This window comes from Ambystoma mexicanum, chromosome 13 (assembly GCF_040938575.1).
Source record: "Ambystoma mexicanum isolate Mex_15411 chromosome 13, UKY_AmexF1_1, whole genome shotgun sequence".
Lineage (NCBI taxonomy): Eukaryota > Metazoa > Chordata > Amphibia > Caudata > Ambystomatidae > Ambystoma > Ambystoma mexicanum.
The window spans coordinates 369,132,538-369,148,979 of NC_090938.1; the positions used below are offsets into that span (position 1 = coordinate 369,132,538).

Consider the following 16,442-nt stretch of genomic DNA (forward strand, 5'->3'; position numbering starts at 1 on the left):
TTTAGGTAAGGGAAAGGGCCGTCAGGTGTGTGTGTTTCTGATCAATTGACTGACTTTGCCTGACCCTTGCATTGGGACATGTCAGGTAAACAGCTCTGGTGTTAGTCCGTTGTCCTTTGTGTTGTGCGAAAGTGTTCATGTTGGAAAAGCAGGGGGTGGGGGGGGTCAGAGGTTTAGAATATCCTACGTGAGAGGATGGGGAAAAGGTGTCAAAGGAAGGGGATACTGCATCTCACCCATCGGTGTCCCACTCCCACTCCCGAGGACCCCCCATCCAGGTGATCCTCCCTCACTGGTCCACCTCCAGGAACTGGATACAATAGCGATGGGTGTGTCTTGGACTCCTGGATGACAGATGCCTGGGGACTAGCTAGGGAGACACCATCAGGTTTCTCACACGGCGTACACAAGGACATGTGAAAATAGGTATATCAGTTGGACGTATTACATATGTGCTTCCCTGGGCACTGAAGGAAAGACCCTGTCTAATCCAGACAAGGGTGGATTCCATCCTTACAACTCTATACACATGTCCACCCATCAGAAATACACCCCAGCAGAGTGCCAGCCCTTGATTGGGTCTGAAGTCTGGAATGCCCCTTATGACAAATTTGAGGCAGTTAATCCTTTAGAAAGTGTGACTTGCACTGTAGAAGGTATTGTAGGGGAGTGGTCATGGACACAATGGGTCAATCAAGATTTGTAGCTAGGATTACAGGCAAAACAGGCTTAATCTAGCTATCTGTCATGGGATCAGCGGTATAATGAGCTATACAGATGTAATGGATGCTAAACACAGAGATTCAGTATAGATAATTGTTAGTCTAACACCATGAGTCAAGATTCTAGCTCGAATTTTAGGAAAAACATTGTCAGTCTAGCTTTGTATTTTGGACTCAGCAGTATAGTGAGCAATATAGTCGCATTGAATGCTAAACACAGAGATTCAGTGAAGATAATTGCTAGTCTAACACAATGAGTCAGGACAGTAGCAGGAATTCCAGGCCCAACAGGGTCAGTCTAGCTATGTGTTATGGGTCAGAAGTATAATGAGCCATACCAATTACAATTGTTGTCTAGGCTAACACAATGAGCCTCAGTACAACGTAGGCGGTAGGGGGTTAACGGCGCTAGTAAAGCTGCCAGCGCCGATAACCCCCTACCGCCTCATTACGAGGTCTGCTCGTAATGAGGCGGTAGGGGGTAAAACCAGGCGTCCTTAGCGGGTCCCGCGAGCAGAGCTGGATGCTAACAATGGGCCTGTCATTAACGGGCCCGTTGTTAGCATCCTCCCTATTTCAATTGAGCCCTATGGAGGCTCAAATGGGAATGGGGATGTACCGGGTCGGAATGGCTAAAAGCGGCATGGCTACCTCCATACTTGTAATGAGGCCCAATGATTCAATAGAACTCAGTGCTAGCTGTTCAGTGACAGATACCCCCAGATAGACAGCTGTGGTGTGCATATACAAATAAATGAGCCCATATGGCTATGTGTTAGGTATCCAAGCAAAACACAGTGAGTTAAACCAGATTATGTGCCAGATATGTGGGCTGCGGCGTGATTAGTCACACAGATGTGTGTTTAACATTATGATTCAATGTAGCTGTGTGCTAAGGTGTTCAGGCATAGATAGCAGGATGGTGCAGATGCACACAGTAAGGAGATTCTTCGTCTTGATATTTATTATTTTCTAGTATTGTATGGCATCCCTGTAGGCCATGGTATGCACAGCTGTAGAGAGAAACTCACTGGAACAGGAGTCCTTGTCCCCAAAGGAGAGTCTCTCCCGGTGTGTTCCCACTTGCCTAGACCCCTAGCGAGGGTGTTGCGAAGCAGGCTCACCTGCCTAGCCTCACAGGGAGGGGCTCCTCCTTGGGCAGAAGGGATGCATTTCCTCAATTCATCACATACCTTTCCCTTATCTCAGTCGCTCCCCTTTTTCTCTTGGAAGGTTTCTCTTTACACCTAAGGTTTGGGCATGTCGTCCTATTTTCCCTGATTGTGGGAACCAGATGTCTCTCCAATTCCATATGGGTTGTTCAGAAATTTCAATGGTAGGTTCCCAAGATTGTTAAGGAGAATATGCATGATTCGAGTTCTGAGTTCCCATAGGTATTAGCATTTCCTTAAAAGTTGGAAAGTTGGTACCTATAATCGCCTGCTCGGGCAACCCAGGTACCCTGCTGTTTTCCTCGTTGTTGGCTGACTTTGGCCTTCAGGGACAAAGGTTCCTTAGGATAGGTCTCCGCATCCCCATGAACACAGGTTATTTTTATGGGCTGGCTCCCTTGCATGTCCTCAGGAAATAGAAGGTCGGCTCTAACTGCCATTTGATTACTCCCTGAGTCTATGAGTACCTTACCCCATACCACATTTACTTGTATTACTTCATAGGTCTGAAAACGTTGGGACCTACAGTAACATATTTAATTATTATCAGATTCTATCCTGATTTCTTCTTTCTCCTCTTCCCATGGTTCTGCTGCTAGCCATTCGATTTCCAGCCTTTCTTCTAAGTTGTTTTTGGGGTAAAATCTAGCGATGCCCCTTTTCTCCACATGAGAAACATAATGGGGCTGCTTGGAAGGGGTTCTTTATTCTTCCCTAGTTCTTCTCTAGCTGGTAAGGGAGATTTCAATATTGGGGCTAGTGTACTTCGTTTATGGCTCTCTTCCTTACTTGAATTTTCTCAGCGGGAAATGTACTTGGTTCTTATCAATGTTTCTGATGATAGACATGGGGCAACATTTCATGTCTTTTCTTACTTCTATTTTGCTATATTTTACAGATATTGTTTACGCTTCTGAGTGCGCTTGGGCTACCTGAACAGTTGTCTTAAGCGAGGGTTTATGTTGTTGTAAGACACCTTGCTGTAACGACAGAGAGAGAGCATTAATAAACTCATCAAAGGCTAGCGTCTACAGGAGCTCTGTTAGTGTTTGCCTCCCAAGTCATTGGATACAGTTATTCTGTAAACGTCCCACTAATTTGAATTGACTTTCATTGACTAGAAGATGGATTTCTCTGAATTTTATTTTATAAAAGATCTCTGTCTGCCCCACCCACTCTAGTAGTGCCCTCTTGATTTCTATAAAGGAAGTAGTCTCCAAGGGATTAGCATTCTTATAGGAGGCTTGTTTATCCCCTTTAAATAATGCGGCTAAGTAACAGCTCCCTCATCCCAGTTAAATTTGGTAGCGAGGCGTTCGAAATGTACAACAAATGCCCCCAAATCCTCCCTGTCCTGGTATGGTTGCAGTATACCATGTTGATCTATGCAGGGTTGAGGATTTGTTCTGCCTTGATCTAAGTTTCTGATCCACCTGGAACTGATGGGTTACTATGTGCTCCAGGAGTGTCTGAAGCATACTCATGGTGAGATCAGGTTTATCTTCAGACACCGACCTTTGGAATCTGCAGTCCCTGCTTCCTCCCAGCTGCCTGCGTTTTCACTGACCTCAGGGTTATCTTCTATTCCTTCTCCTGGGTCTGAATCATCAGGTATTTGAGAATCCAGGGAAGTAGGATTAGCCGGGATAGGGTTTTTCTTTTTCCCCAGAGCAGGTTGTATCCCTAATAATCCTATTTGTGAGAGATTATCAATCGGTGTTGCCATACAGATTTGAAAAGATGGAAGTTGTCTCTATCTCAGGACTTTAATATTCCATTACTGACACCATTTGTGGCGAGCAGGAAGAAAGACGCAGACACGCTATGGACATGGTTCACTGAATGTTATTAAAATGAGATTATAAGGCTAAGCTTTCCTTATCGCTATGGGTGATCCCTTCTTATCTTACTAAGGTGCTCGTCCATCTGGTGGGAAAGTTAAAAAAGAAATAAGTCTGCTGTCCAAACTAACCTAACTGACCCTGCCACTATGAAAACTAACTAATAACAGGAGAATGACTCCAGTACCAGTATATAGTGTTCTTGTTTAATACACCATTCGTAAATAGTCTCTTCTAACTTCAAGGATTAGCCTTTGTAATTCTTCAAAGGGGTTACTGGCTGTTCTTAGCTCCTTGGAAATTACTTTTGGCAATCCTTTGTAGGATCTTTTATCCAGGTTGTTGATTTCAATGTATACTTCATTTCGATTATTATTCACCCAGTCTTTCTGTCCTGGATGATTACAATTCAGTTCATTTGGGCCTATTTGGCTTGGTACACCTTTCAATTGGTTAATTCCTCTGAACTCGGATTCATAAGGTTCTTTCTTTTTACTATTCTGTTCATATACAGAATGCTGAATGCTTTTTCCTTTTTCCCAGGGTGTTATTTTCCACTGTTCCTTTCTCTTCAAGCTTAGATTATTAGGATTCCTTTCTCTTAAGTTGCTTTTAAAGTTCATTAAAAGGAGGTGTCGGTGCAATAGTGAAGAGTGAATGCTCTACTTTCATACCCAGTTACTCAAGCAATATCACTGACATTGTCACCCACATTCGCCACACTGTAAACCTCCTTCACACCAGCCCAGAGGTTCTCTGGTCCTTTGGGTCTTGGATTGAGGGTTTATTGGGACCTCTGGGTGCATTTATTGGCCAGATCCTACTCATGCCACTAGTCATAATTCTAAGTCGTTCCTGTCTGTCGATGGTTTGTAAGTGTCGCTATTTTTGAGCATAGCCACATCTGCTCTGAAGGCTCTCAGACTTCCCACATGCTTTACAGTTCTGCTACAGAAGAAATAATATTTATGATATGACTGGATGTGATGTTTTTAATGACACTAGAGTGACTGTCTCATAGGAGGGAATTGTGGGGGAAAGTCTGGAATTGAACATTTTATGTACTCCGCTAGTATACTGTTGCATTATAAAATCGAGTAGGTATGGCAACCTGCAATATTTAAACAACTGTTTCTTGTTTGTGCGAGATGAGGCTTTAGCTTTACTGCGAATGTCTTTGCGTAGTGTTTAGCTATGCTTGCCTCCACATCTCTAGCTTCCCACATGTTTCCCTTTTGGCATATGTAAGCATGTTTTAGGCTCCCACTTTCTTAGAAAAAGTGGCTTTTGTAGACAGAAGTCATCATACTGTAAGAGTGCTCGCCTGCCTCGGGTCTTCTGTGAACCTTTGAGGAGTATATTCAGTTCCACTAAATTTATCACTTTATGCTGTCCCTCCTGATAATACTGTCCTACATGTAAGAACACAGCTGGTATCAATACATTGGATAGAGGGGCTTTGTTCCATGTTTGTAACATTGTATGTGAAAGGAAGGTGAGACATCTGTGCTAGTGCCCTAAACCGATAGAAAAAATCATCCAGAATGTCTATTCAATATAAGAAACCAGAACTGTTTTATTTTCACAATTGTTAATAGTCTGTTTCTATGAACAGTGGTGTTTTATTAATAGTCTATTTCTGTGAACAGTGGTGCCAACATTATTCATCTGGAGGCACGTGCTTATGTTTCTTCCGAACCTGTACTTTCTCAAAGCACAGTCGTTTTCACACACGTTGTAAGTTTAGTATCTTCAAATAATACATTTGCAAATCTGTCTAGTACATACTTCCGTTGGAAGTTCTTAGTTTAGCAAGGATACCTACAACCATTTCAGTTTACCATTCTTGGTATGTTTGTTTAGTTAACACATATTATAACATTGTTCCGTCACAAGTGTTTGAACATGCATTTCCCTGTTATTCACATATCTAATCATTGTTTCTTCACAATGCTAGTAGTTCCATCTATAGAGCTCCTTCCCAATGAACTATGTCCATAGGTCTTAGATATTCTATAACTATTCTTTCTTTTATTTAGCATTCCTAAGGGTAGTCCTCCTGTGCATATCATTTGCATGAGTTTGAACGGCCATGTCTCTTTTAACAATAGGATGATCCACAAGATGCATTGATGAATTCACTGATCCTTCATTATTTATTAGATTATCAAGTTTTATATTTCAGCCTTATAGACATGGATTGTCCTTCTTCTTGATTATTTTGCTAGTTCTGTGCGTTCATTCAAATTATTCCATACTTCTTGGATAGTTATCTTAGTATTTGTAAAATCATTATTTTAAGATACTAAATTCATAACTTATGTGCAAACTACAGTGCCTTGGGAAGGCCCAGGTATGGGAGAAACATAAGCGCCTGCCTCCAGTTGGAGGAAATAGACCATTACCAATTGTGAAAATAAAACAACTCTGGTTTCTAATATTGAATAGAGATGCTGGATGATTTTTTCTATAGGTAAGGGCACTGGTGCAGATGACTCACCTACCTTTCAAATACACTGTTACTTTACGGACCAACTAGTGAATATCGATCTTAGTTAGGTGTCTGCAGCATGGCATCATTGATTATATATTAGAACTATTAAAACTATGTGAGAGGCGCATTGCACATTATTCACTTACCCCACTTATACTGTTGGTCACGTTGTTTCAGTAGGATTCCTTGCCCTGTCTGGACCTCCCTTCCATTGCAAAAACAAAGAGGTAATGGCTGGAAGGTTTAGAATGAATCTTAACCTCTGGCATTGCTCCGGGCAACCCTCCAGACCATCGTTCTTTACCTGCCAAGCCATTAGAGAAGGGGAAAGACCATATGCAAACCAGGCTTGGACCCACCCTAAAGGGGCAGTCCAGCTCAAATTGCTAGGTCACATCCATTCTGCACGAGACAACAAGCATTCCCAGACATGTTTCGGCATTGTTGGGCCTCATCAGTGCGAAGTAGCTTGAAATGCATATGTACCCTGGGTATAAGATAATGGTGCTTGGAGGCAGAGGGATTCTCGCCGAAGACTCGTACTGTCGTGGGTTTGTTTTTGTCCTAGTGCTTGGTTTCTTCTAATAAATTGTTCACCAATCCACTGGAATAGTTAGTGGTCATTTTTCCATGACACTGGGAAGACTTAACACCATATCAGAAGAATGGGACATAACCGCACGGGGTACAGTGCGAGTCAATGCTTCAAAAGAAACTCTGTCAGCACAACGGGGAAGTCACACATGTGGGATAATGACCAGAGTCTGTATGATCAGGCAGATGTAAGAGTGGGTGGATTATAGAGGAGCTTAGGAGAGGACCTGTTTGTCACAAGTCTCCCCCTTCTCACCTGCTTTTCCTGTTTGCTTGCGACCTTCTTTGATGATTTCTTTCGCACGGTCCTGGATTTATATAAACCCGTGTGCTGGTCTTTGGGTTCCAGCGTGAGGATAGAAATCCAACTCCAGGAGACGTTCAGATGTCCAGGACGGGAACCAAGATAGAACAATGTCCGAGCTCGAAGGCACGAATCGCCGTGACCCAAGTGCAGACGAAAAATCCAGGAAGAAGCTCGAAGGTAAGTTCGAGGAAAGGAAGGGAAGGCAGGAGGATTCAAGGTACCGGGTATTAGGATTCGGAAGAAAGCCCCAAGCGAACTCCGGCAACACACGTCCAACTACAGTGAGCGGTAGCGTTGAGATGCGCAGAACCGCGGGGGCATGTCTGTTTAGTAGAACGTTGAGCGTGGCGCGCAAAGACTGGCAAGCTGCGTTCTGTATCAAGCGGCCATGTTGGGAGGATCACGGCATTCAGTCCTCTATGGGTCAGGACCACGAAGTCTAGAATGGACGCAGGCGACGGTTCATGACACTGTCCCCCCCAGAAAGGGTCCCGCCATCTTGAAAATATTAAGGCACCACTCCTTCCAGTGCCGCCTCCCAACTTCCTGCAGACAAGACATTCTGGGAGCTGCCATCAAAAGGCAAAAACTCTTCTTAAAACAGCTGAGATTGGCCCTTTACAAAAGAATTGAAATGGACTAATCCATTGTGGTAAAATAACTATATAAGGGGGTGAGACCTCTACCCCATTAGTTGAATCATCTTAAGACCAAAGAAGAAGACAGAGTTCACTGGAATTTTGTTTGCTGCACAAACTGTCCAAAGTTACCAGACATTGGGGTAAATAAGACCCTCCCAAACCCATTTCAATTGAACATTTGGACCAGGCTTCTCTGCTACCTAAATTCCTATACACAAGACTCTGCCGGCAGAAGGCTCTTTCTGCAGCTTTAAGCTGCTGCAAGCCGACTCAAGCACCCCCAATACCCGTTTAGTCACTGCAATGACCCACAGTAAATGCGTTTGACACTCTAAAGCTTCAACCCACTTTGACCGTCAAGCCCACTTAGTCGATACCAACTGCATCTCTCCATAGCTTTTCCAAGCCATATCACTGCTGGCCCGCGTTGCTGCATTCAATCCAGTTAGGCCGGCTTGACACCGAAGTTGAACCGCCACTTTCTCTGCATCCAAAATCCATTGATATTTGAGTTCCACCGATTTGATATCACCTCATGTTTCCCAGCTTCTGCAAGCCTCAAAGCATTGCCTTTGCTGGCTGCAGTACGCGTTGAACCCAGTCAACCGGCTCACTGACACAATGTCGCATCAATGCCACAGAAAGCTCCCACCATCCTGGATCAACACTGCCAAGCTTGAAAAAAGGATCTCAGGAATCTACAGTTGTTTGGCCTCTGGCTTGGTTTTAAGGGCCTTTAGTGACACTGAAGACCACATCCTTTACCTTTTTTTTTTTAAATATGTTTTTATTAACCTTTTCTTTTTGATATACAACACAAGACATCTTCAAAACTTGTTGCATTGTCAGAATTCTTCAACAGAACTATCATAAAAGAGACGTATTATTGAACGAAGAAGAAGAGCTGAGGCATAACCAACTCGAGTCTACCATTGCAACCCCCCCCAAACCCCGCACTCCCACCTTCCCCTGCCTCCCCTTTACCACTCGTAACATTCTTGTAGGCTAAAAGACAGGATACATGTGTAAACCAATTATCAACAAACATACACTGGCCTTGGGCCGAGCACAGTTAATATTTTTCCTTTTCGTCTTCCTTTTTCCTCAGCACAAGGCACAACACCAAAATACAATTTACAGCCTGGGGTGGACAATTGTCAGGCAGAGCGGGGCATCACCCCCAGCACTTCTTGCAGGTTGCAGTATTATCTAATACCCATTAGTCCGTGAGCTCCCAATATGAGGTTTAGTATTCCAGAAAGGGCAACCATATCACGTCAACATTTCTGCGCAATTTGTTTAATGCAGCCGTAAGGCTTTCCATTTCATAAATGGCGCATGCCTTCATTAGCCATTCCTTTTTCGAGGGGAGCACTGCTGATTTCCATTTAATGGTTAGGCACACTCTAGCTGCCAATAAGAGATTACGTGGCAGATACATCAATAATTCATGTGTTTCCTCATCCTCTGAAACCACTCCAAATAACACTAATGTGGGCGTTAAGGCCCTGTGGACTCCATCGATTGCTCGGATCCATCCCAGCACCTCCCGCCAATACACCTGGGCCCTATCGCATTTCCACCATTGGTGCCAGTAATCACCTCGCTCTCTGCATCCCCTCCAACAGTAAGGAGACGTCCCGGGGAACATTTTAGACAGCCTAAGGGGTGTGTAGTGCCACCTCATCAGTAATCGTAGATTTTGCATCTTGTATTGCATGGAGAACGATGATGATCACACCGCTCTATATATACTCTTCCATAACTCCGGTTGAGCGTCTATGGCCAAGTCAGCCTCCCACTTTACTTCTGACGACGGGCGTCGACAGAGACCCCCTGTAAGCAGCGATCTGTACATCTTCGATATGAGGCCTTTTGATATCTGGGCGGTGCTTAAGATATGCTCAAACGGTGTCAGGGAGCGCTTTAGGGAGTTACCCCACCTAGCGTCGTGCAGGATGCTTCGTAACTCGAGAAAGAGCATGGGAGGAATGTCTATGCCCTGCAGATCAGTTTGTAAGTATTCTCTGGTGGTATACACTCCGTTTTTCCATAATTGTCCCACCCGGCTGAGGCCTGCGTCATACCATGGCTGAAATTGCTGGACATCGCTCAGCAAGTCCCTAATTGGTGGAGCCCAAATATAACTTAGGGGCGAGGGCCAAGTAGTAACACCCTGCATGGCACGAGATGGGCGCCAAAGCGACCACAGCACCTTAAGTATGGGGTGCTCCTTAATCCGTCGTGTCATGTCAGACATTGGGACCCATAACCAATCTCCCAATGCAACTAGCGCGAAGATATTGTTTTCTATCGCCACACACTGTTTTTCGGGGTTTTCCCACTGGTGATCTGGGAGTACCCGAAGCTGTGCTGCCCTATAGTATTCCCCCAAATCCGGAAAACTCATGCCTCCCTCTTCTTTGGGTAGAATTAATTTTGAATATGGGATCCTCGCCCGTTTGTCTGCCCATAAAAACCTCAGTAGTGTGCGCTTCACCTTTGCCAGGAAGGGTTCTGGAACCTGTACAGGGAGGGACTGGAATAAAAATAAGAAATGTGGGAGAATATTCATTTTGATGGCAGTAAAGCGCGCCGCCCATGACATGGAAAGCCTGCGCCATCTAGAGATGTCGTTTTGGATGGCAGCCCATAGTGGAGTGTAGTTGGCCTCGAAAAGGTTGGACAGAGAAACCGTTATGTTCACCCCCAGGTAGCGGACAGAGTCAGTATGAACCTGGAAATTCCAGATTTCTTTTAAACGTCGCGCCAGGTCGGCATTGCTCATCCTTTACCTTTTAAAGACATATACTTAAACGTGAACATTGCTGCATAAACCAGTGCCTGCATACTTCATACTCAGATGTCCCTTTTAACTGAAAGTCTGAATTTACTGTGTTTTTGTTTACAGGGGTGGGTTGTTTATGTTGTATTAGTTTGTTGTCCTTTTAGTTTTATTACAGTCTTATATTTTAAAAGCACCTTAATTGGACATTTCTCTCATTTTGGCACTACAGTACTATTGTTGTTTTGGATGCTTCCTTGCTAGCCCAAACACCTCTGTAAGAGTACAGCTTTCCCTCAACCCATGCTACTTTACAGAGGCAAAGGAGGTGTACCATTCATGTTGTGCCTGTTTAACTTTTATGATTGAGATTACTGCTAGTTTAGTAGTAGTTTGGAAATTTACAAAACATTGCTCATCCCTAAACTTCTGCAGAGCAGCAGTCATTTTGTCACAATTCCTCACTCCAAATCTCTTTGTCTGGAAAATGTTCATGTCCACCTTCTCCTCTTTTCGTCTATATCACCTTGTTCTTTACTTGCTTTCACCTTCTCTATACCACTTTGTGGTCTTTCTCTCGCCGCCACCTCTTTTCTACCACGTATATATCTTCCTGACATTATCACCTCCTCCCTTCTGATTCAGTATGTTCTCCTTGGCACTGCCTCATACTAAGACATATGGGTTGCACTGGTCACCACTGCCTCCTCTCCACCACCTTTCACTGTCCCTCTGTGATGCTAGAAATGCCTTTTGGAGGGACAGGGCCTCGTAGGCCTTGTCCTACCACTTCTCTGTGTGTGTTTTCTGTATGATGTATGCCTCTGAGGTCTAGTCTGGACTTCTGGCAGTGCAGATCTTCCTTTTTGCTTTAGGTGAACAACACCCATACCATACCCTTATGGCACCAATGGGTGGGGGTACACCCATGTAGCTCTTATGTGTGTTTTTGGGCACCTGTGTGTTGCCCACAGAGCAAGGTATGGGCTGGTGGCAGCTACACGCTGACTTGGCACTGGCTCTGAGCGTCCTCCATGTTTGGAACACCCAGGTCCTGCCATATGAATCAATGGATTCCTGAAGGAAGGCAAGATGGCCACTGTAGTATCTTGGTTTCTATTGCCTTTACACCTTGTTTCTCAAAGTCCTGGGAAGCCGTGACTCTGCCCCTTCTCCCTGACTGGCTGTTGGGTGGAAGAACCATATATGGCTCTGGCGCTGCCTCCTGTGTCATAAATCTCCCCCGTCTCACCTGGGATCGCTTCTTGCTCTGTTCCGCGGGAGGATTCCTCTTGTGGACGGATCGGGTCTTGTATAGACTCGCTCGACTCTCTTTCGGCTGCAGAGCGCGTTCAGAGTTCCGGGAAGGCCGTTGTTCCAGGATGTCCAGGAAAGTAGGTAGTGGTCGCTAAGAATGGGGATTCCAGGAGTCGAGTAGAGGGAAAGGAAGAAGGAAGGAGGAAGGGAACCTGGATCTTGGATAGAAGATTCGCTGAACAGCACACACACGTCGAGTCACTACCTAATGATAGCGTTGAGACGCGCGGGGCCGCGGGGGCGTGTCCAATTTATAGGACGTGCCGTGTGCGTCGTGAAAGCTCGTGTGAGGCTAGTCGCTTGTTGCGGCTATGTTGGGAGTAACAAGCAATACAAGCCCCGGCGCAATAAGGACCAGGAGGTCCAGAAAGGGCAAGTTCTATGGGTCATGACATCCTGTCAGACTGACTGGAGCCTTTCCAGGGACTGTGTTTTGTGGGCACACCCTTGGGGAGGGACCAGTATGAATGGAGTGTGAAATCAAATCAAATTCTGTGTTGTGGGTTTCTGGTTTTGGTTTGTGTGACACAGTGCCTGTGCCAGCCCTGACTGAACCTGGAGTGACTGCAATGTAGTGTTTTGGAAAAGTTCCACAGGATCAAAGAATCTTTCAAGGGACATCCCTGACATGACATCCGACCACTTTTTTCCACTGGAGAAAATCTTAGTCCGCCGGTGCGTTTCCGCTATTAAAAGCCAAAGATGTCCCGAGGGACTAGCCTTGGTGAGGTCTGTAGTCCAGTCCAGTGTTCGAGCCAGATTGCAAGAAGCCATCCAGTGGTTTGTGCTGTGGCCGCAGCACCAAAGAACCAAAATTCAGGAAACCGCAAACTCCAGAAACCCAACACCTACTTCTGCCACTGCATCCGTCATCACCGAAAGGCATTTGAACAGGGCTGTAATAGACAAGATAAAGTACACCTTGACTTGTCCAGGTGCGGGGATCCTCACACAATATCAATATTTAAGTCTAAAGAGAGTATACTGGCAATGTCCTGCAACAAACCTGTCTTTCTTCCTTGATCAATGAAATTACACCTTGCTCATGATTGCTATGCTTTTTAAAAACTGTCAGCAGTAGGTGCTTTATTCACCAATCTAAGTCTTGTGTGGTACTACTTATTTATTTATTTATTATTTATTTATTTGTAATTAGTTCGAAAACTTTTACAAACGTATAACATATTATTAACATCACATAAACTCAAACAGATCAAAAGACACAGTAAACAGTACACAGTATGTTTCACCCACAGAAAGTTTCCACATATTCAATCTACTAAATTCATACAGGTAATTCCACAATTTGATCATCAGTTCCCTGTGCAAAGCATCACTGACATACATTGAGTTAACATTTTCTTCTAGAGTCAAAACTAAACTTACTGTTCTTGTGCTGTATAAATCCAATACAATTTGTCATTAGGTGCTAAACAAATCCACAATGTTCAACCTGTAAAACACACAGTAACCACCAACTAAAGATCTCATAAGTCACTTGTGTTCAAAGGAACACATTCATTTTGTGTTCTTTATTCAGACCCAAAATAGTACTACGCACTTTGCAAATTGTCCTAGAATCCAATGGTCACAACAACAATTTTTGATATACTCCTCTTTGAAGAAGTGAATAGCAGTGCAATCAATATGTCCTATCAATTCTATACCAACATTGTTGTGTTTAGTAAACTGATGTACTGGCTAAAGAGTTGCTCAGTACCATGCCATACCACAATGATGTCAAATTATGACCCTTTTCCATACGATTACATGATTAATTAAATCATCATTAGCAAGTGCAAACGTTTTTCTCAAACGGCCCCATAAAAAGGTTGGCAAGTGATGGAGCAAATTTCGTGTTGCTTAGCTTACCTTAACTGGTGAATTTCTAGGTCCCTTTAACACATTTATTGCTGTGAATTTCATAGGTGTTTATGAGCGAAAAAGTTTCATGATGTTACATCAATGTATATAAGTCATTAATAATTCCTCTTTTAACATATATGAAAGATTTGTAAACTTCCTTTAACAAACTTATTTTTTTCAACACATGCTGATGTGTGTCGTTATCAGCAGCGCATGCTGGGGATGCAAGTAATATTTGAATTGCCTAGGACATGAGGCTCGACCATGATCCCAGCCCCAACAAACCACGCCTGTTATCCACTCCACCTACCATGCATCCTAGTTCAGTGTCCACTATACCCTCATAATGTGACAAATGAGCAGTGCGGGCTTCGGCCATGCCGCATTCCCCAATAGGCAAATCAGATTAGACATTTGTCCTTGCTGAGGGCCAAGCCCACTGCCCAGGCAGCAATGTTATATCACTATTTTTGTACTTACCTTTTGACCGTTTCAACAAACAAAAAACACAGGACAGATTTGGAAAAGCATGCTTTCAGGTCCTTGCTGATGCTCCTTGTACAAGTTTGCTGCAATTCCGTCCAGCACTTCGGGCTGCAACCACAAGCAGAATTTATTTACCTATTTAATCGTGGGGTTTTTGCCATGTCGCACGCCCCAATAAGCAAATCAGAGTACCCATTTGTCCTTGCTCAGGGCAAAGTTACATCACAATTTTGTGTACTTACATTTTAAACTTTAGAAAAAATAAAACACAGGACAGATTTACAAAATCATGCTTTGATGATGCTCCTCGTGAATGTTTGCTGCAATCCTGTCCAGCACTTCGGGCTGTAGCCATGAGAAGAATATTTTTTCCCATTCAAACCTATGCCGAATTTGAAAACGTTACCACATAGCCGGTCCCTGGTGGCCATGCCCACTTTAACTCCATTGCTGATCCCATGTGGTCATGGCCAGTAGCCAGATTGTCCGGGTCACGCCCATGGCCCGGATAATCTGTCCATTGCCCATTGCCCATGGCCACAGGCTATACCTCAGTCACCAAAGGAATATCACTATTTTTTGGACCTACAGTATGACTAAAAATATAACACAGACACATTTGCAAAACCATGCTTTCGGGTCTTGCCAATGCTCCTTGCACAAGTTTGCTGCAGATCCATCCATGTTTTATTTTTTGAAAAGTGTCAAAATGTACGTACAAGAAATTGTCACAAAGCTTAGCCCCCACTTCACAAAATCCATTCAGACTTTGCACAAACAATCATGGTAGGGTCTATAATCTTTCTGAAAACATTTGTGTAGATTCGTCAAACAGCAAAAAGTTATAAGCCATCTAAAAATGTTGAAACTCCCCTCTAATTTTTCCAGCTCTTGACAAAATCCCACCAACATTTGTAAAAACATTCAAATCTGGTTCTAAAGTCTTTGCAAACATTTGTGCAGATTTGTCAAACGGCACAAAATGTATAAGCTTTTCAAATATTTTGGGACCCTCTTGGCGAAACAGCACCAAACATTGCAGAAATGTTCAGGGCTAGGTCTAAAATGATATTGCAAAATGTCATGCAGTTTCATTGATTGGCGCCAAAGTTTTATGTCATCCAATAACTGCTTTTAACTGACCCCGCAATGCAGAAATATGCATGGATATTCCCCGAACATCTGAGAGTTTTGCGGACTTCGGAGAAGAAAAACTCCCAATTTTTGGCTTTTTATTGCCATATCCCATCCCATCCCATCCTCATCACCCCTCAACTCCCCAGAGATTTTTTCATTAGTTTAACAAGTACAACGTTGTGCTTTTTAATATGATTTAACTGCAATGTCCGCAGACTATGGGCGCAGGTTGCAAATCCAACATGGCGTCCATTTCAAATGTTTTGACGCACCTCACGTTTTTAATTGACCAATCAGTGGATGTGTATGTTGTACACGAATGTCACACTGCTGTCTGATCGGTCCAGAGGCATCCGCAGACTCCGAATCAGCAAATAAGTCTGCAGAACGGACCCAGATATCACTAATGTTTTTTACCTACTTTTTGACCATTTTAAAAAAAATACTGGGTGGATTAACACCAAATTTGCAAAAGCACTATTTCGGGACCCAGCCGCTGCTCCGCGCGCAAGTTTCGGTACATATCCGTCCAGCGGTGTGTAGGTGCGAGCAACATTTTTTTTCCATTGTGTCTATGAGGATTTCCAAAATTTGGGGACCCCCAATAACTTCCCCCCACCGCCGGACGAAACCGCACCAACCTTCGCAAAATCATTCCAAGGTGGCCATATACTTTCTTCTGCAAAGTTTGTTGAGGATTCGTTGAACGCAGCCAAAGTTGTAAGCCACCCAAAAAGTGCTCTTTCTATTGAGTTGAGCAGCTTAATCATAACTTCAGGGCAGCTACTACAGGCCCTGTAATGTGCATAGGAGTACAGATGAGAATTCTTATTTATGTGTGTAGAGTACCGGGGAGATCTCACATAACTGATAAGAAAAAATACCAAGGAGAGCACTGTGTGTGTAGGAAAATTGAGACACTGTAATATATAGATAGGGTCAAATTGGAGACTCGTTCGATGTGTGTAGAGCAGCACTGACCAGCTTTCTGGTATGTATAGAGGGAGGTAACGTATAGATGCACAGGATTTTTGAGGAGCCCTCTTATTGGCCTCTATGGAAGGTCAGCAGAGGTCTTTT

At 43.8% G+C, this 16,442-nt stretch overlaps 1 protein-coding gene across 7 annotated transcripts in view; it reads left to right on the plus strand.

The window, feature by feature from the left end:
• Window positions 1–16,442, plus strand: part of RPGRIP1 (RPGR interacting protein 1) — a 638,645-nt gene that overhangs the window by 547,052 nt on the left and 75,151 nt on the right. The window lies entirely within an intron of this gene.